Raw genomic sequence first — 22277 nt, forward strand, 5'->3', positions numbered from 1 at the left:
AGGATGCTTCAGGCCAGGAGTTTGAGACCAGCCTGGGAAACACAGCGAGACCTTGTCTCTACCAAAGTAAAAAAAATAGCCAGGTGTGGTGGTGCACACCTGTAGTCCTAGCTACTTGGGAGGCTGAGGTGGGAGGATTGCTTGAGCCAGGGAGGTCATGGCTGCAGTGAGCTGTGAAGCCATGGCTGCAGTGAGGCATGATTTTGTCACTGCACTTTAGCCTGGGCAACAGAGGGAGACCCTGTCTCAAAAAAAAAAAAAGTATAGGACCAGCTGATACAATAAGCAGTAACTGCCCCTACTGTCCCTACACTGCCCCTACTGTCTCTACACTGAGATAGAGTGACCAAGGAGATAGACTCCTCACTAGGGCTGAGATCCAGCCACCCTTGGAGAGGGTATAGTCATGGGTAATTCAATGGCAGAATTGCTGCATTACCACATGGTGGAAGATGCTAACAATCTGCCCTCTGGAATTTGCTGAAAATCCGCCCTCTACGATGCTAGACTAAGATATTAACGAACAGTTGTCTCACTACAAAACCACCCAGGCAGGTGCAGAGAAACTGCTGGTCACTGGGTGCTGCTGAGCACCGTGCAGGGCAGGAACCCAGTGCTGTAGACGCTCAGTGCCTGTGGAGATTGACACACCACAATCAGAAAGAACAGCCTCTTACAAAGTCCCTCTAGCACAACATACTGACAACATTTAATAATGCACCAGCTGACAGAGGAAGCATATAAGGAACCCACGTCTATGTTTGCAGAGCAGGCAGTGAAGGGTGAATTTGGAACTGGTGGGCAGTCATTGGATGGATAGTTGGTACATGACACATTTCAATCTACCAAAGAAAAAAGGAAGAGAGAAAAGAGATACAGGACCAGGCATGGTGGCTCACTCCTATAATCCCAGCTGTTTGGCAGGCCAAGGCAAGTGGATCACTTGGGTCCAGGAGTTTGAAACCAGCCTCGGTGACATAGTGAAACCCTGTCTCTACTAAAAATAAAAATGTTAGTTGAGTGTGGTGGCTTGTGACTGTAGTCCCAACTGCTCAAGAGGCTGAGGCAAAAGGATCGCAAGTGTCTGAGAGTTCGAGGCTGCAGTGAGCCGTGATCACACCCCTGCACTCCTGCCTGGGTGGCACAGCAAGATCCTGTCTCAAAAAAAGAAATGTTGGTGAAAATGTGAAGAAATTGGAACCCACATACATTATTGGTGGGAACATAAAATGGTTTAACCACTTTGTTTGGGTATTTCTTTCTTGTCATTTTAATTTGATTTTTAAAAAATCAAGATAGGATCCCACTATCTTGCCCAGGCTGGTATCTTTTAACTTGTAGGCTCAAGTGATCCTCCCACCTCAACCTCTCATGTAGCTGGGATTACAGGTGTGAGTCACTGCACCTGACTGGTGTAACCACTTTGGAAAACAGTTTCTCAAAAGGCTAAATGTACAGTATCACAAAACGCAACAATTTCTCTCCTAGGTATATATCCCAGAGAAATAAAAATATATGTCCACACAAAAACTTGTACATGAATCTTCACAGCAGCATTATTCATAGTGGCCAGTACATGGAAACAACCCAAATGTTCATCAATTGATGAATAAACAAAATGTGGTGTGTCTCTACCATGGAATATTATTCAACCACAGAAGGAATGAAATACTGACACATGCCATGACAGGAAGGAACTCTGAAAACATTGTGCTAAGAGGGAAAAAAAAGCCAGCCACAAACGATCACATATTGCACAATCCTATTTATATAGAAGGTCCAAGTCGGGTGTGGTAGCTCACACCTGTAATCCCAATACTTTGGGAGGCCGAGGAAGGCAGATCATGAGATCAGGAGTTTGAGATCAGCCTGACCAACATGGTGAAAGCCCATTTCTACTAAAACTACAATAATTAGCCAGGCATGGTGGCGGGCGCCCATAATCCTAGCTACTCAGGAGACTGAGGCAGAAGAATTGCTTGAACCCAGGAGGCAGAGATTGCAGTGAGCTGAGATTGCACCACTGCACTCCAGCCTAGGTGACAGAGCAAGACTCCGTCTCACAAAAAAAAGAAAAAAAAATTCCAGATTAGGCAAATCTATAATGACAGAAAATAGATCAGTGGTTGCCTATGGGAACACAGGGGCATGGGGGGAGGAGAATATAGTGGCTAAGAAGTGTGGATTTCTCCACAGGGTAATGAAAGCTTCTAAAATGGATTGTGGTGATAGATGCACAGCTCTGTGAATATTCTAAAAACCACTGAATTGCATACTTTGATAAATTAATTACATGGTATGTGAACTACATGTCAATAAAGTTGTTATTTAAAAAAAGGAAATGGGGGGCTGGGCACAGGTGGTTCATGCCTGCCTATAATTCCAGCACTTTGGGAGGCTGAGGCAGGAGGATCACTTGAGGCTAAGAGTTTGAGACCATCCTGGGAAACATAGCACTATCCCATCTCTACAACAAAAAAATAAAAAATTTAGCTCTGCATGGTGGTGTACGTCTGTAGTCCTAGCTACTTGGGAGGCGGAGGTGGGAGTATTGCTTGAATCTAGGAGTTTGAAGCTACAGTGAGCCATGATCATACCACTGCATTGTAGCCTGAGTGACAGAGCAAGACCCTGTCTCTAAAAAGGAAAGAAAAGAAATGTAAGTTTTTATCACTTTGTGAGAGTAACCAAGTTTGAGGGGAAACAGATAAGAACAAAAGAGCACTGAATGGTGAGAGTGGGAGGCTGGTTAGGCTCATTGCTAGCTAAGGGACTTCTGAAGAATTCTTTAGTAAAATCACAGCTCTGGGGGTCAGTCAGGCAGTCAAATGATGAATGTTAAATCCATTACAAATGCCCATTGTCTTTCTTTACACTCCTTCTGGTGAAAAATTCCTAAATGCTTAAATAGCAAGTGTTCTGAAATGACAGCAGCTGTTCATTAAAGAAATAACATCTCAAATTTTAAAAATCATGAGTCAAATATGATTTTCCTCCTCCCATTTTACAGGTGTGCAACCTAAAAACAGAGAATTTAAGTAACTTTCCTAAGTGGCAGAGCACAGATTTAAATCTTATCACTTTGGCCTCAGAGTTTGTGCTTTATTTTATTATTTTAAAATTCATCTTTTTTAAAACCAAGAGGCTTATGCAAAATTCTGCTAGGATTCAAAAAAAGCCTCTTGCTTTTCCTGACCATGGGTGCAGGCAGGGCTCATGCTGCATTTTCTTTACTTATAATTGGATAGAGACATGATGGATGGAGACATGATGACAGGAGCTCTCCTGGTCATCATGCACCAGAAAGGAGAGTGGAGAGAAGCACAGGGAAGCCAGTCTTACCATGTTTGAGCAACTGAACCAATGTCAGCCTCAGCCTACCTGCACAATTACTTTTATGTGAGAAAAACAGGCATCTCCCTATTTGGAAAATCACAGCTGGCTGCAGTAGCAAACAATCCTCAAGTTATTCCTGGTAATGTTATTTCTACAGTCCCAATCCTGTTAACTCATTACATTAGCTCTTCATTTCTCTATTGTTCCTAACATCTAGTTCATAACCAAGAGCTTATGTTATTAAATAAAGCTTTGGGTTAACAGGATCAATGAAGGAAGAGTTTAAAGATACCAAAAAATGCTCACAGAAGTACCTGCCAAATGTGCCAACTGACTACTATGAACTAATTTACTTTTGAGAAACATGCTGTTTCTTATATGCTACTGACAGTGCCTGTAAAAACGGTGCAACTTAACTGGCTGTTTTATTTCCTCCCCAATCTTAATATCTAATATCCACAGACTGAGATCAGAGCACCAGCATATACATGCCACTTTATACTAGAGTTAGGAGGGGAGGCCAAGAGTAGAAATCAGAGTCACTTTCCTAGCTGCTGTTCTCTGTCCAGAGTATTTTAAAGGAGACTGTATTCCCCCAGGGCTCGCTGACCTGGCACTTTCTCCTTGCGGAGGCTCACATCACTGTCTTGTGCAGCCCTCACTGCTTTTGCAGAATGTGTCATCATCCTATAAAACACCTTCTCCTCCACCTCTCAACCTAAGCATGTGTTACTGGGCTTTGGGACAGCTTGTTTTCTCACTGTTCCGCCTTTCCTTCTGAGCGTCTTGGTCTTTGTGGTGGCCTCTCATCTCACCATCCTGGTGAAGCTTTGGGGTCATTACTTCTTCAGTTGCTTCCCTCACCAGTATATCAATTGAAGACAGTATGGACTAATTGCTTTAGAGTACAACTACTGTGACCCTAGAACCAGCTGGTCCCAGGACTTCTTCTGACCCTAAAGTTTTTGAGATACCAGATACAGTTGGAACAAGATATACGACCATGCTCCCTAGAAGGTGAGACTGTCATCATTTCCTGGACCTTTTAATCTGCGCTTTTGCTCATGCTATTCCTTCTATCAGGAGTAGCTTTGTCTCTGCCTGGTGATATTCTCCTCTTCCATCAAGGCCCAATTTAAATGTAATTTTCTTCATAAAGTTCCTGTCACCTTGGAATTAACCCCCCTTTTACATAGGGTCATTGCTCACTTTGTTCAAATCTTTATAAATTGAGGCTCAGGTCTGTGTGGTCACGGAGTGTGTCTTTTTACCAAAAGGAACACCTCGGCCAGGCACGGTGGCTCATGCCTGTAATCCCAGCACTTTGGGAGGCCAAGGCAAAGGCAGGCAGATCACCTGAGGTCAGGAGTTCGAGACCAGCCTGACCAACATGGAGAAACCCTGTCTCTACTAAAAATACAAAATTAGCTGGGCGTGGTGGCAGGCACCTGTAATCCTAGCTACTTGGGAGGCTGAGGCAAAAGAATCGCTTGAACCCAGGAGGCAGAGGTTGCTGTGAGCCAAGACAGTGCCACTGCACTCCACGCTGGACAAGAGTGAAACTCTGTCTCACATACATACATACATACATAAATAAATAAATAAATAAATAAATAAATAAATAAATGAAACACCTCATGCACTTTACAAGGAGCTCCTTCAGGAAAGGATGACACCTCGTGTAGAGGAGAGATCTCCAATACTCTGATCTTTTCCAAAAGGAGGAAAGTAAAGGTTTGAACATATTTTTAGTTCTTTGCATTTCTGAACAGAAATAGTCTGTTATTAAGTTGCTCAAAGATGCCTATAAGCTTTCATAGGAGAAACATCTAATTCATAACCAAGAGTTTATGTTATTAAGTAATCTTTCCTTTAACAGGATCAATGAATGAAGAGTTTAAATCCTTGCTGTAGTCCCCATTTAGTCATCTGGTATCCTCTCTGTGAGGTATACGCTCAGTATCTGGTATCCTCTCTCTGAGTATGCCAGATGATTAAATGGAAATTACTGCACCACTAAACACCAGTACTGCAACTCTTACTTAAAAATTCAACACTTAGGACATAAAGAATGATCCTAGGCTGGGCTTGGTGACTCACACCTGTAATCCTAGCACTTTGGGAGGCTGAGGTGGGCAGATTGCCTGATCTCAGGAGTTTCAGACCACCTTGGGCAACATGGTGAAACCTGTCTCTACCAAAATACAAAAAATTAGCTGGGCATGGTGGTGTGCACCTGTAGTCCCATCCACTCGGGAGGCTGAGGCAGGAGAATTGCTTGAACCTGGGAGGCGGAGGTTGCAGTAAGCCAAGATCGCACTATGGCACTCCAGCCTGGGCGACAGAGTGAAGCTCTGTCTCAAAAAAAAAAAAAAAAAAAGAAAGATCCTAATGCAGTCATTTCCTTTTAAATTTATGAGGAGATGGAAGAAATACCCATATTTGATGGTTGGTTGGGAACTGTCTTTGGTATTGTATGAAGTATTTTAATACTGTGAACATGAAAATATGAGAACCCTGCAGACCCCGTGGGCACAGAGAGAAGGAAGTACATTAGAGGGTGTTGCAGGAAATACTTTCATTCCAAGCACTGCTGTTTAAAAACAAAGAAGACAAAAGATGAAGAAACATTCCACGTGACCCTCTGCACCCTTATTTGTTGCAATAAAGGAAAAGCATTTTAGGAATTTTTTTGAGTCCAGTTTATGATGTGATCCATGTTAGTTATTTTCTGTTAATGATTTTCAAAATCTCAGTTAAAAACATTCAGAAGTTTAGCTTTATCACAGGCAGCTGTTCACATGTAAAACTAGTTTGGTTATGTTCATCTGTATAAACATGTAGCTAGTGAACTGACATAACTATTAAACTGGAGAATCAACAGAAACATGCCAAGGACTGGCCCTTACCTTCCACAGTGACCTCAATGTCAGGAAGCTTTTCATTACTCTCAAAGCTTCATGATCTTTTCAGAAACTGCGAAGCTGTAAAATAAGCACAGAATTACTTAGTATATTGTAGGAAAAAATACAGAAGGAGATGCTTTATAAGAGCAGAGTATTAAAATTTATTCAGTTTGGCTCTTTTCAAAGGAACCTGCGGAATTAAACTTGTAGTGTAATCCTCCACAGGGGGCTCAACAAAGCCATGGAAACATAAATGAAGTGGGATTGCAAATGTGATACTTCCAATAAATTTTTTTTTTTTAAAAAACAGAAAGAAAAAGAGGTCCATTAAATAAAATACCTTAAAAAGCCAAGAAACTAACTGCAAGTCCCCCAAAGAGAGTGGTCAATGATTCTGTGTTATTTAAGGAATGCTGAGAAAGAATGTCTTAATGCAGTGAACTATAATATGAAATACAGGTAATCTCTTACCTTTAGTGTTTATTAGCCATTCCAGGAGGCAAGTAGGAAATAACTAGTTCAGGTCTAGAAAGAAAACCAAGAAATGTTACGGTAGTCAGTACAATGGTGGCCTCACAGCTAGTAAAACAGTCATGATATGACCAGTGTTTTTCCCTAAAGGCATTCGCAGAGTCATCCCGTAATGTAACAATAATTCCTATCATTGTGGACAAAAACCCTGACTTTTCCGTTCCATGACTGGCAAGTAATTATATGAAGAATAAATTACTTCTTTCATGAAAAAGAAAATTTAACACTAGTGTACTTTCTTCGGCTACTAAAATTCTACAGAAATGTAGATATAATAAGAAACTCAATCATCACATCAGGCCAGGTGCGGTGTCTCACGCCTGTAATCCCAGCACTTTGGGAGGCCGAGGTGGGTGGGTCACCTGAGGTCAGGAGTTCGAGACCAGCCTGACCAACTTGGTGAAACCCTGTCTCTACTAAAAACAGAAAAATCAGCTGTCTCTACTAAAACACAAAAATTAACCAGGCATGGTGGTGCATGCCTGTAATCCCAGCTACTTGGGAGGCTGAGGCAAGATAATCGCTTGAACCCAGGAGGCAAAGTTTGCAGTGAGTCGAGATCATGCCATTGCACACCAGCCTGGGCAACAAGAATGAAACTCTGTCTCAAAAAAACAAAAAAGAAAAGAAAAGAAACTCAATCATCAATATTTAGTTGCTCACTAGACTGACCCAGGAATAACAGAGCAGATAAAACCCAGCAAATTAAACTTCATTCAAGTACTTAGGCATACTGTGAGCCACCGCAGTGCCTCTGAACACCATGAAGGCAGTGGTCACTAATCTTGCACTGATGAAGACAGCTGAGTACAGGATGAGGGACTGCAGGGGCAATGGAGAGTGCCAGCACTGCAGCTCAGAGCCAGGCTTTTCCATCAAGGACTTACAGGCATGCCTGTCACCTCTAGCTAGAAAAACATTTTAGTAGAAATGTCAGTTTATTGTTTTAATTCCAGAAATGACTACAGTGGCAAATAGAACCTACTTTTTTATTATTGTTGTTGTTGTTGAGGCAGAGTCTCACTCCAGACTCAGAGTCTGGAGTACAGTGCTATGATCTCAGCTCACCGCAGCCTCTGCCTCCCAGCTTCAAGCGATTCTCCTGCTTCAGCCTCCCAAGTAGCTGCGATTACAGGCACCAGCCACCATGCCTGGCTTATTTTTTGCATTTTTAGTAGAGATGTTGGCCAGGCTGGTCTCGAACTCCTGACCTCAGGTGATTCACCTGGTTTGGCCTCCCAAAGTGCTGGGATTACAGGCATGAACCACCATACCCAGCCTGGAACTTACTTTTTTAACAACAAACTTGATTTTATTACCCCCATGGACGATCCTTTCAAGTCATGGAATTCCAAACCAGGAGGGTTTTGAAAGGAAGTCCTGTCTGCAAGCCTTCTACATACAGGCACTCGGGGTTTGATTCAAACACAGGAGATGGTACTTTTACTGCCTCAGTGAGTCCAAGAGCTTCAACTGAAAGTGCAAGAGAAAATAATTTGTAGAAGATAAAATTTGACGCAGACATTCTTTTATTTGTATCTGCATTCTCAAGTACATTATGAACAAGTTCCCTATAATCGAGCAATATTCACTTCATATTGAAGGCATTTTGCTTAGGATATTGGGCAAATCTGAAGAACAAGCCTAAAAGTACTTTTAGGAGGAACATTTTAACACTTTCTTTTTTTTTCTTTGAGATGGAATCTTGCTGTCTTGCCCAGGCTAGAGTGCAGTGGTGCAATCTCAGCTCACTGTAATCTCCATCTCCTGGGTTCAAGCGATTCTCCTGCCTCAGCCTCCCAAGTAGCTGGGACTACAGTCACAGGTCACCACACCCAGTATTTTTAGTAGAGATGGGGTTTCACCATGTTAGGCAGGATGGTCTCGATCTCCTGACCTCAAGTGATCCACCCACCTCAGGTTCCCAAAGTGCTGGGATTACAGGCATAAGCCATCTTGCCCAGCCCATTTTAATACTTTCAATCAAAACGAGAGTTATGTTATTAGTCAAAATGACCTCTGTGTTCTAAGCAGAAATGACCGAAGTCCATACCATACAGCAGTGGCCCCTGGCAGCCTTTGCATTCTCAAGAGGCAGAGTAGCTGTTCAAAGACAGGTGGTGTCTATGATGCAACTAAGTAGTACTCACTAAGTTCAAGTGATTAGATGCAGAATAGTCAGTATTCCTGATAAGGGACAGGAAACGTCAGCAGCAGGTATTGAGACAATGGACAGGAATGCCCCGGGAATGCTGCGTGCTCCCCACTCCTTACTTCCTTCTCCATGACAGACACACCCAATCAACTGAAACACACTTTCTTGCTGAGTCTGTTCAGAATCGTTCAAGACAGCAATCCAGGAAACCGCTGTCAACAAATCTAAGAATTTTTCACACATGTGTTAGCCAGATTAGAACTCCAGACAGTGGAATGACACTTATCCCAGCGCCTCCCTTCCTCTCCCATTCTGACACATGAGAAAGCTGAATTCAGGAGAAATGAAGTTGTCTGCTTGATTTCAATAGCAAGTGTAGTAGTAGAAATAAACCAAAGTCCGGTTTCTGGGACCTTCCTTTTTTAGGTCCTAAACTCCCATAATTCATTCAGACATGATCCTTCATTGATATGTTATCAAATTAAAGACATACTGTAGGGGAAGGACTAAGACTCCCTTCACGTCCATACGAAAGAGCAAGACTCTAGTCTCCAAAAAATAAAAAATACAAAAATATTTCAATTAAAAAAAAGTGTGATGGTTTTTGGCAATGTTTAAATAGAAAATAAGAGTATCCCTTTCAAATAAGCTGACACTTTCTGAACATGTAATAACCAGGGTCACAGAATCACAGAGGCTAGTGAGAAGATTAAAAAGTACCCCTGTGAGCCCCAGTGACACATACACCGCCAGGAACATTTCCTGTTCCTGTCCCTCCAACTAATCCACAGCAACATAATGTCGGCAAGTGGCACGATCTGCCTCCCCTACCTCCAGGCAGCCACAGGAAAGTAGAGAGCAAAGGAACCATTCCCTGTGTCACTGATAAGTGAGGCTCAATGGGAAACACAAAGCATGAGGGGCACCCAAAGGTAGGTGACAAGTTCAGTGTCTCCCCTTTGTCTTCCTGCTTCATGTATTATCTGCACCTTCTGCTCTTCTCATGATAAGGAAAGAAGCAGCAATAGCGTGTCTACTGTGGAAATGTGGGACTACTCATTGGGCATCATGGAACTTAATGTAGTTTATACAACCCTGGGAGCTTTCAGAATCTGGTCTCCTAAGGCTCCTGGTTTTCTAAGGCTCTTGACCAGGCAATAGACTGTGAACCCCCAGGAGTTCACACAGGTTTTCCAGGGTCTTCACACTGCTAAGCGCAGTAATGGCAACTCCTTCATTTCCTTTTTAAACAATTGTTTTCCCAATTATCCCTTTAAAATTGGGCAGTTCAGGCTGGGCATGTTGGCTTACACCTATAATCCCAGCACCTTGGGAGGCCGAGACGGGCAGATCACTTGAGGTCAGGAGTTTGAGACCAGCCTGGCTGACAATGTAAAACTCCGTCTCTACTAAAAAATACAAAAATTAGGCCGGGCGCGGTGGCTCAAGCCTGTAATCCCAGCACTTTGGGAGGCCAAGATGGGCGGATCACGAGGTCAGGAGATCGAGACCATCCTGGCTAACATGGTGAAACCCCGTCTCCACTAAAAAATACAAAAATCTAGCCGGGCGAGGTGGTGGGCGCCTGTAGTCCCAGCTACTCGGGAGGCTGAGGCAGGAGAATGGCGTAAACCCGGGAGGCGGAGCTTGCAGTGAGCTGAGATCCGGCCACTGCACTCCAGCCCAGGCGACAGAGCGAGATTCCGTCTCAAAAAAAAAAAAAAAATACAAAAATTAGCTGGGTGGGGTGGCGGATACCTGTAATCCCAGCTGCTCGGGAGGTTGAGGCATGAGAATCTCTTGAACTCAGGAGGCAGAGGTTGCAGTGAGCAGAGATTGTGCCACTGTACTCCAACCTGGGCGATAGAGCAAAACTCCATCTAAAAAAAAAAAAAAAAAAATTGGGCAGTTTAGAGCCTCTGATATAGTGACTGTGCACAATGATTTGTGGTGATGAGCTACTGAACATCATTAACGAGGCTATGGTGGTTTTTTAAAATTGTGATTGGCTAGGTGAGGTGGCTCATGCCTGTAATCCCAGCACTTTGGGAGGCTGAGGCAGATGGATCACCTGAGGTCGAGAGTTTGAGACCAGTTTGACCAACACAGAGAAACCCTGTCTCTAGTAAAAATACAAAATTAGCTGGGTGTGGTGGCGCATGCGTCTAATCCCAGCTACTCAGGAGGCTAAGGCAGGAGAATCACTTGAACCCAGAAGGCAGAGGTTGCGGTGAGCCAAGATTGCACCACTGCACTCCAGCCTAAGCAACAAAAGCGAAACTCTGTCTCAAAAAAAAAAGAAAAGAAAAGAAAAATCAATACTCAGCAGATTGTGAATCATCCATAATGTGATCAGGTGCCAAGGAATGTCCATAAGGATAGAACTGCAGTCAAGTCTCCTGAATTTCCTTCCTTGGGCCCCTTCCCTGGGCCCACCCCCTACCCATATAACCACATCCTCACTCTTCTTCCCTAAACACAAATTGAGGGACACTCAAAGCAAGCATAGTACTCACTTCTTTTCTTTTCTTTTTTTTTTTTTGAGACGGAGTCTCGCCCTGTCGCCCAGGCTGGAGTGCGGAGTGCTGCAGTGGCCAGATCTCAGTTCACTGCAAGCTCCGCCTCCTGGGTTCACGCCATTCTCCTGCCTCAGTCTCCCGAGTAGCTGGGACTACAGGCGCCCGCCACCTCGCCCGGCTAGTTTTCTGTATTTTTTTTAGTAGAGATGGGGTTTCACCGTGTTAGCCAGGATGGTCTCAATCTCCTGACCTCGTGATCGCCCATCTCGGCCTCCCAAAGTGCTGGGATTACAGGCTTGAGCCACCGTGCCCGGCCAGTACTCACTTCTTAACTGATCCATCCCCTCCTCCATCTCCAACACATAGGGAGAACTTATGTTAGCCTTGTAAATAAGAAACACTTAACATCCTAGTTATTTTTCTAGTCTGCCTTTTTTTAACCACTCACCTGGCAGAAACTTATTCTCCTGGTCAGTAGCTAATTGTAAAACTGGTCTGCCTCCCTATTTTCACACCAAAGATACTAATTCTTTAGTAGAAAGGGGAGTATTCTAAATCAGACAAGTAGCAAATCACCTAGAATTCCCACCCTCTCCACAGAGGCACACAAACAAGAGAATTAACCCAATTTGTCTATAATAAACAGGATGTTCTACCCACCACTGAGCCCCAGAGCTTGTTACTAGATGACTAATCCCTAGCAGTAATGGCTACAATGGCCCAGTTCCCTATTTTATTACTGTGTGCAGAAATTTGAAAGGCACCCCTCTCCCATCCCCATCTTCCTTTACATACTTTTGCATATCAATCTATTAAGAATCTGAGTGTAATTTATCTTATTTACTCTTATCCTGTTAAATTGCTCTACAGCTGCCATGGAAGTAATTGCAGTGATCAGCAATTCAGACTTCTTGAGCAAAGGGCCTTAAGTAGGTTTCATTATTAAACCTTCCAAAGGTTTTATTATTGAAATAAATCCGAGATAGAGCAGTATGCCTCCATAGGGCAGTCATACTAATGACTCTTAAGTTATGAGGGATGTCAGACTCATCATCAATGTTGTGCTTGTGAGTACGAGTAACTGGGAATTTATCAACCAATAAAACCAACTGGCATTCTAAGAATGAAGAATAATTTCTCATTTTAAGTAGCATATGCAGTGCTGTGCAACCCTTTAAAAAGCTGCCTTTGGCCAGGCGTGGTGGCTCACGCCTGTAATCCCAGCACTTTGGGAGCCCAAGGCGGGCGGATCACCTGAGGTCAGGAGATGGAGACCATCCTGATTAATATGGCGAAACTCCGTTTCTACTAAAAATACAAAAAAATTAGCCAGGAGTGATGGCACATGACTGTAATCCCAGCTACTCGCGAGGCCGAGACAGGAGAATCGCTTGAACCCAGGAGGCGGAGGTTGCAGTGAGACGAGATCGCACCATTGCACTCCAGCCTGGGCAACAAAAGCGGAACGCCGTCTAAAAACAAAAACAAAAACAAAAACAAAAACAAAAAAACCTGCCTTTGGCCAGGTACAGTGGCTCAGGCCTGTAATCCCAGCATTTTGGGAGGCCGAGGTAGGTGGATCATATTTACCTCCTAAATATCTCTCAAAACCTCACTTCCCCTTCATATTCACTGGCACCTCCTATTCAGCATCTCATCACTCATTCAACCATATTTAATGAGTACAAAGCATAGCTAGGTGTTTTTAAATAGAATAAAAACAGTGTGATCTTTGTTTTCTAGTTATTTCTTTTTTCTTTTTTTTTTCCAAGACAGAGTCTTGTTCTGTCGCCCAGGCTGGAGTACAGTGGCACGATCTCAGCTCACTGTAACTTCCGCCTCCTGGATTCAAGCAATTATCCCGCCTCAGCCTCCCAAGGAGCTGGGAATACAGGTGTGCACCACCACACCCAGCTATTTTTTCTATTTTTAGTAAAGATGGGATTTCATCATGTTGGCCAGGCTGGTCTCCAACTCCTGACCTCGTGATCCACCCACCTCAGCCTCCCGAAATGCTAGGATTATAGGCGTGAGCCACCGCGCCTGGCCAACATCTAGTTATTTCTTATCTGAACTATTCAGGTATACTCTTGTCTCTTACCATTCATTCCCAGAGTAGTACCCAGTCTGGGAATGGTAAGAGACAAGAGTATACCTGCGTACACCATGCCAATAGTGCCCAGAGTTTCTCCTCTTCAAAACACAGATCATTTTGTTCAGGGGTCAGTAAACTTTTTCTATAAAAACCAGACAGTAAATATTTTAGGTTTCTGGGTCATATGTCCTCTGTTGAAACTACTCAACTCTACTCTTGTAACATTAAAAACAGCCATGGACAATATGTAAACCCATGGGTGACACTGTGTTCCAATATGGTTTATTCATAAAAGAAGGCATCAGGCCAGATTCGACCCATGGGCCGTAGAGTTTGCCGACCCCTGATTTAATCACAGTGCTTCTTACTCCATTGGAATTATCCAGATTCCTTTTCATAGCCTAGAAGGTGTTCCATCCTCATCTGAGTTAATACTCAGATGAGTATTACTTCCTCCTTCAGGCTCCACTATGCTCCAGCCACCCTGACCATCTTTGTGGTGCTTAAACACTGTGCCAAGTCCGTTCACACCTCAGGCCCCTGCACTCGATGTCCTACCCATCAGGACCACTCTTGCCCAGATCTTCTTTGAGCTGCCTCAGCTCAAATGTCACCTCCTCAGAGAGGTCTTCACTGCCCACCCCAATAGGTCAGTGCCCATCCCAATGCCCAAACATTCTAACTCCCACAGCTCTATTTATTTTCTTCAAATTACTTATCACCATCTGAAAACATATCATTTGTGGCATGTATATAGTCTGCTTTCCCACCAGCACACCACCACGAGAACGGAAGCTCCCTGAGAACAGAGACTGTCTTACTCATTCTCCCCTAAGTTCCCAGCACCTAGATCTGTGCCTGGCACCTGGCAGGCGCTCAAAAAATATCTGTTATCGGCCGGGCACAGTGCCTCATGCCTATAATCCCAGCACTTTGGGAAGCTGAGGTGGGTAGATCACCTGAGGTCAGGAGTTCGAGACAAGCCTGGCCAACGTGGTGAAACCCCCATCTCTACTTAAAAAAATACAAAAATTAGCCAGGTGTGGTGGTCACACCTGTAATTCCAGCTACTTGGGAGGCTGAGGAAGGAGAATCACTTGAATCCAGGAGGCAGAGGTTGTGGTGAGCCGAGATCACACCATTGCACTCCAGCCTGGGCAACAAGAGTAAATAAAACTCCATCTCAAAAAAAAAAAAAAAAAAAGAAAGAAAGAAAAAGAAAAGAATATGAACAGTTGGGAGATCAAGACTTCCGGCCCAAAGGGCCTGCAGCTGGTCTGACCATTCATCAAAAAATCTGAGTTTAAATGGAGACACATTGGACTGTCACATGCAATAAAGGAACTGAAGCAGCAAATGGTCTTGATTTGGGTTTCCTTTCTACCCTATATGGCTCCAGCAAATGAAGGAGTGAGCATGCCTGCGGTGCTCCTGACACATTTAGGGTAGTTCATTTTCACAGTGGTCAACCTTTGGGATTCTCCCCACATCACAGGGTCATCGTCCATCTAGGCTAACCTAGAATGTCCAGATAAAAGCTCCTGTTTAGAGACTGGAGAGAAAATTGTCAAACCTGAAAGCCCATGAACTGTCTCAGGCAGGAGAGAACACATGTAGGAAAGAATACAGAATCTGACGTCAGAAGCCTAATTTCAGATTGACCTGTACAGCTTTATGATTGTGAGTAATTAACTTACTTTCTCTAGGCTCTGTTATTCTCACATCAATAATGAGAAAAGCAGACCAAATAGTTTCCCAGATCTCTTCCAATTTTAACACCCTCTGACTTTATGATTAAAGAGTGATACTAATAAGGCTAAAACTGTGTCTTAACCCCAGTAGGAGCCTGCTGGGATTATGCTAAGCAAAACTATTCCACACAGACAGAGCCATTCTGACCACGTCCCTCCCTACACAGCTAACATACAGATAGGCACCACTGGCATGAGAAGTCCCTCCTACAGAGGACATTGACTGATTCAATAATAGGTTGATTTAGTCATTCAACCAACAAATATTTACTGAGCACTTTCTAGGTATTTAGGGATACAACAGAACAAAACAGACAAAATCCCTTCCCTTATAGAGCTTACATTTTATTTTAGTGAAGAAGAGTTGGGGGAGTCAGACATCAAATAGGAAATGAGTTGAGGATATATTTCACACGGAGCACCCTGGAGCCGCTTTTGATAAGGTGATTTTTGAGCCTCAATCCAAAGCAGTGAGACAGTGAGCTATGCAGACGCCAGAGGAAGAATGTTGCAGGCAGAGGGAACAGCAAGGCCCAGAGACAGGACAGGGTCAAGCATGCCTGGCATGTTAAAGGAAACACCATGAGCTCCGTGTTCATACAGAGAAGTAAGAGCAGGAGAGTAGCAGGAAGCACAGACAGACAGGTAGTGGGGGGGCAGATCATGTAAAAACAGAAAGCCACGCAGAGTTTGAACAGAGGAGTAAACATGATCTGAATTCCACTGTAAAAGGACTGTTCTAGCTGTTGTATTGGGAGTACAGGTGTGGCTCACACCTGTAATCTCAATGCTTTGGGAGGCCAAGGCAGGCGGATCACTTGAGGCCAGAAGTTCAAGATCAGCCCAGCCAACATGGCGAAACCCTGTCTCTACTAAAAATACAAAAAAATTAGCCAGGCATGGCGGTTCGCACCTGTAATCCCAGCTACTAGGGAGGCTGAGGCAGGAGAATCGCTTGAACTTGGGAGGTGGAGGTTACAGTGAGCAGAGATCACAGCACTGCACTCCAGCCTTGGTGAGAGAGCAAGACTCCGTCTCAAAAAACAAACAAACAAACAAACAAACAAACAAACAAACAGAATAGACTGAAGGAGGCAAGCATGGAAACAAGGAAACCAGTTAAGAGACTACTGAGATAATCCAGGTGAGAGATGATGGCAGATGGCCCAGGGTGGCACCAGTGAGGAATGATGAGGGACAGACTCTGGGATATATTCTGAAGTTGAATCAACAGGACACTGGAGGACAGGATGATCTTGGAAAATCTTGGGACTACTGCAGAATCGAATGAAGCTAAATGGCACTGAATTCCAACATCCGCTGTGAAATCCTCGGTCAGGGATTTGTTCACCTCTGACACCCAGCGTCCCACCCAGTACTTGGCACATAAAGGGGATATAAAAAGTCTTCAATCCTTGAATAAATGTGGAACTGAATATATTACAAAGCCAAGAGACCTGCAGTTTGATAGGTCATTAGGAGACCAAAAAGCATCTGGTACTAGATATATTTTACTAACAGAGTCTCCCTCTGTCGCCCAGGCTGGCAATGGTGTGATGTCAGCTCACTGCAACCTCTGCCTCCCAGGCTCAAGCAATTCTCATGCCTCAGCCTCCCCAGTAGCTGGGACTACAGGTATCCACCACCATGCCCGGCTTTTTTTTTTTTTTTTGTATAGTAGAGATGGGTTTTCACCATGTTGCCGAGGGTGGTCTCAAACTCCTGAGCTTAGGCAATCCACCCATACCCATCTTGGCCTCCCAAAGTGCTAGGATTACAGGTACGAGCCACCACACTCAGCCTAAATCTATTTCTTTTTATAAAAAATTTCCCTTAATATGGCCAGACGCAGTGGCTCATGCCTGTAATCCTAGCACTTTGGGAAGCCCAGGCGGGCAGATCATGAAGTCAGGAGATCGAGACCATCCCGGCTAACACGGTGAAACCCCGTCTCTACTTAAAATAAAAAAATAAATAAAAATAAAAAATTTCCCTTTATAACTCATTTCATAGTAGTAACGAAACAACTTCACATTATACAGGTGAGAATCTGAACAATTTGGCCATTTCCCTGAGAGGACAGATGTAGTCACCAAACCTCAGCAACTCCCATCTAAAATACAGGGATAAGTGTTACACAAGTAGTAAGCCCATGTTCTTATAAATAGTAAATCATGGGCCAGGCACAGTGGCTCATGCCTGTAATCCCAGCACTTTGGGAGGCTGAGACGGGTGGATCACAAGGTCAGGAGATCAAGACCAGCCTGGCCAACATGGTGAAACCCCATCTCTACTAAAAATACAAAAATCAGCTGGGTGTGGTGGCAGGCGCCTACAATCCCAGCTACTCTGGAGGCTGAGGCAGAGAAATGCTTGAACCTGGGAGGTGGAGGTTGCAGTAAGCCGAGATTGTGCCACTGCACTCCAGCCAGGGCAACAGAGGGAGACTCCATCTCAAAATTAAAATAAAATAAAATACAGTAAAATATAAAAATAAAGACATAAAAGATGTCACTTACATGAACAGGTGTTCAGGGCTTGTGTGGAGGAGCTGTGGATGAGGACGAAAGTCGACTTGGAAACAATGGAGTCCAACTGGAGTTACTGGATGAGGAAAGGAAAGAGAGAGAAAAGGAAAAGAGTAAGGGGAGTGGAAGATTCGCCTCAGTGTGAAGGTCATCTATGATTGCTGACAAAGGCAGTGGAAAATGTTGGAGAAGGTCTGAAAATATTGCTAAAGGTTGGTGGTTTCAGAAAATCTTGTAACATTTCTTTTACTTTAAAACTTAGCATCTCAAGGGTTTTTAGTATGAGTTGTTTTTTTTTCCCCCATGGATTTCAGAGTAGTTGAACCATTCAGCCACAGAAAATAACTGTGGTATGAACCACATTTGAATATTACCAATAAAGACATGGGACTCTCCTCCTCTGAGGTCGAGTGCGTCTATTCACTTGCTGCTCAGCCTCCTCTTCTGCCCATCCTCCTCACCTCCTTTTCTGGCATCTGCTCCTCCCCGAGATGAGATTCACACCCTCCTCACAGAGCCAGCTGCCGCCTCCCACTCTTCGAGGCTCCATCACGTGCCTGGCTCCACCACCTTTTCATGTGTGACATCTACCTTTCCCCAAGCTGAGAACACAGTGCACCAGTGCACCCATGGTGTGTTTAAGGAGACAGTTCTGACGGTCACAAAATTATTTTGTTATGTGGTCTGTGATTTGAATTGCCCTGTCCAAAGACTAATGCATGCTTCATGGTCAGGCCAAGTAAGGTTATGTTGGAATGAGAAACTACCAAGCACCTTTAATTCCTTCCAAGATCTTTTATGAGTGGGACAAAGTCAAAAGCTGTTAGTGATGGCGAGAGTGGAGATTCTCCTTCTGGTGACAGCTGCTGCACTCTGGTGATGATGGCAGGTCCAGCACTGCTCCAGCACCCAATCCTTGCAGTGTCTTCTATGGCGCTTGCACATTCTTTACATAATACAGGCTTTGCTGTCTCAGTTTCTGCAATCCCTATCACAACTGCCCCTAACAAAAGCAGTGACTGCATTCCTCACAACCTTGAATTTGAGCTTTGTCTTGAGAAATGAAGGTTTTATCATGTTCACACTAATCCAAATTGAAGATTTAGCTCCAGGAATATTTATCTTTCTCTATTACTTCCCTTAGCAAAAAATGTGTTAACTTCCAATCTTCAATTCTTCACCAATGCTTTGATGCTTTGGCTAAATCAAAAGCATGCTGAGGGCGGGGCACAGTGGTTCACACCTGTAATCTCAGCACTTTGGGAAGCTGAGGCAGGCTGATCACAAGGCTGATCCTAAAGGATTATAAATCATTCTACTATAAAGACACATGCACATGTATGTTCATTGTGGCACTATTCACAATAGCAAAAACTTGGAACTAACCTAAAAGTTCATCAATGACAGACTGGATAAAGAAAATGTGGCACATATACACCACGGAATGCTATGCAGGCATAAAAAAGGATGAGTTCATGTCCTTTGTAGGGACATGGATGAAGCTGGAAACCATCATTCTCAGCAAACTATCGCAAGGACAAAAATCCAAACACCGCATGTTCTCACTCAAAGGTGGGAATTGAACAATAAGAACACTTGGACATAGGAAGGGAAACATCACACACCGGGGCCTGTCATGGGGTGGGGGGAGGGAGGAGGGATAGCATTAGGAGATATATCTAAGGTAAATGATGAGTTAATGGGTGCAGCACACCAACATGGCACATGTATACATATGTAACAAACCTGCATGCTGTGTACATGTACCCTAGAACTTAAAGTATCATAAAAAGAAAACAAAAAAGCTTCAGTTATCCCTACAATGCATATGTTCATATTGGCAAATCAAGGAGTGCCTGTATTGAGCTTCTGCAAAAGATTTTTGGGGGAGGTGAAGGAAGAAGCAGTTCCATCATTTTAAAAGGTTAATTTTTTAAAGCTTAAAGATTAATCTGTGCTTTTAAAAAGGATTTCACAACTATTTTACCTGTTGTATTTGTTCTTGACTGAGTTTGTATTGTGAGTAAGAAGTTTTGGACTGTAAATACATAGTTGATATTGATATTATAAAGCATTTAGAAGAAATTTACAGGCCTTTCTCACACAGCTGTGCACTGCTAATTATTATTATTATTATTATTATTATTATTATTATTAGAGACAGAGTCTTGTTCTCTTGTCCAGGCTGGAGTACACTGGTGCGATCTCAACTTACCGCAACTTCCGCCTCCCAAGTTCAAGCAATTCTCCTGCCTCAGCCTCCTGAGTAGCTGGAACCACAAGTGTGTGCCACCACACCTGGCTAATTTTTGTATTTTTAGTAGATACGGGGTTTTGCAATGTTGGCAAGGCTGGTCTTAAACTCCTGACCTCAGCTGATCCACCTGCCTCAGCCTCCCAAAGTGCTGGGATTACAAGTGTTAAGCCACTGTGGCTGGCCAATTTTTAAACATAGTCCATTCTGCATTCATTTTATAGTGAAAACAATCATTTTGGTGACTTGAATTTTGAAAACAGCAATTTTCAGACATTCAGGTGAGACCACCTGGATGTCTCCAAAGTCATTGTTTATTTGTAAGATAAATATGCAAAAGTCACTTTTCCCCTAAACCAGCTCAATTCTGCTTCTGAATCTTAGATGAACTGTCCCACAGCACAGCCAGAAACAGCTTGCTGTATCATCTTAAACCTTTCTTCTCCATATATAACTCAGTCCCAACGAATATACACAGATGAACAACCTCAATCAGTAAGCAAGACTCAACCCACTTCAACATTCCTTTCATGAGTAGAAACAGGCCTTCTGCTCCAACCCCCTACACTCAAACTACCCATATATTACCCTTCCAAATCAAGCCAGCTTAATCTTTCTAAAGGGCAGATCCAAATTATTTTAAGAGGGAATTGCTATGAGACCATTTAATGACTGCCACTGCTTTTGTAGAATCTAAGGCCTCCCTCCACTTGGCCACCCAAGTCTATGCAATCCCACCATGCCCACATGGTATTCCTCACTCCACACAGAATGGCTGAGGTATGTGAATATGTGGGCATTTTTGACACCCCCCTGCCTTTTCTCATATTTGGAACATGTTCCCTCCCTTCTGGATGTACAAGTGACTGATCTGGATGTGCCATCCTTGCCTTCTTCCCCCAAAATGCTCAATAACTCTTCATTGCTTTTTTCATAATATTAAGCCTCCCAAGGACAGGGTTCTTGCTAGACCCAGTTTTGCACATCTGATACTTATACTAAATAAATGTTTGTTCAGTAAGTGAATCTAAATGTTAATTGTAAATATAAGGAAGTCATGATGAGAGGGGAACAAAAGGCCCTTCTTCATCAAATTAATCTCTCCTTAGGGAAGACACTGAATTTGTTTCTGCAGATTATCATCTTGCTTTTTAATAAGAAATTTAATTTGATTGCCCACTTCAATGATGTTTTCCAGCCTTGGGATTCCATACCACGAGGGCTTCTGAAAGGAAGTCCTTCTGGTAGCCTTCCACATACAGATCATTTGCATGGGCTTCAAATTTTTGGTACAGTAGAGCCTTGGCTTCAGTGCTCCCCAAGGCTTCAGCTGAACAAAACCAAAGCAATTCAGGAGACTATGCTTGTGTTGAAATCAGATTTTAGTACAATCCAAAGCAAGGTGCAGGTCAATTTTTTTAAATTGGAAAAACTCTGGAAACGTATTTACTAACTATTGAAGCAGGCTTAAAGCGAAGGCAAGTATAAATGACTCATTATTAGACAGATCAATGAGACAGAAAATTAACAAGGATATTAAGGACTTGAACTCAGTTCTGGACCAAGCGGACTTAATAGACATCTACAGAACTCTCCACCCAAATCCACAGAATATACATTCTTCTCGGCACCACATCACACTTATTCTAAAATTGACCACATAATTAGAAGTAAAACACTCCTCAGCAAATGCAAAAGAATGGAGATAATAACAAACAGGCTCTCACTGCATAGTGCAATTAGAACTCAAAATTAAGAAACTCACTCAAAACTGCACAACTACATGGAAACTGAACAACCTGCTCCTGAATGAGAACTGGGTACCTAATGAAATTAAGGCAGAAATAAAAGATGTCCTTTGAAACCAATGAGAACAAAGACACAAAGTAGCAGAGTCTCTGGGACACATTTAAAGCAGTGTTTAGAGGGAAATTTATAGCACTAAATAACTAATGCACTGAATGTCCACAAGACAAAGCAGGAATAATCTAAAATACAATATTTATGCAGCTAACAAACATGAAAAATGCTCATCATCACTAGTCATTAGAGAAATGCAAATCAAAACCACAGTGAGATACCATCTCACGCCAGTTAAAATGGCACATAATAAAAAGTCAGGAAACAACAGATGCTGGAGAGGATGTGGAGAAATAGGAACACTTTTACACTGTTGGTGGGAGTGTAAATTAGTTCAACCAT

At 43.2% G+C, this 22277-nt stretch overlaps 1 protein-coding gene across 4 annotated transcripts in view; it reads right to left on the bottom strand.

Annotated features, from left to right (window-relative positions):
* The window catches only part of LOC111530453 (putative uncharacterized protein FLJ44672), a 73353-nt gene that overhangs the window by 35007 nt on the left and 16069 nt on the right, over positions 1-22277 (bottom strand). For 3 of the 4 annotated variants that reach the window (XR_002727810.1, XM_023197666.2, XM_023197663.2), the window contains exons 1-2: positions 6714-6849; positions 6246-6320 (exon numbers count right to left, since the gene is read on the bottom strand). The gene's annotated coding sequence lies outside the window, so the exon portion shown is untranslated. Of the gene's footprint in view, positions 1-6245; positions 6321-6713; positions 6850-8092; positions 8247-17812; positions 17898-22277 lie in introns of those variants that run through there. The other variant, XM_026446732.2, reaches the window with a different exon arrangement.

The sequence above is a fragment of the Piliocolobus tephrosceles genome, unplaced genomic scaffold (genome assembly GCF_002776525.5).
Source record: "Piliocolobus tephrosceles isolate RC106 unplaced genomic scaffold, ASM277652v3 unscaffolded_76, whole genome shotgun sequence".
Lineage (NCBI taxonomy): Eukaryota > Metazoa > Chordata > Mammalia > Primates > Cercopithecidae > Piliocolobus > Piliocolobus tephrosceles.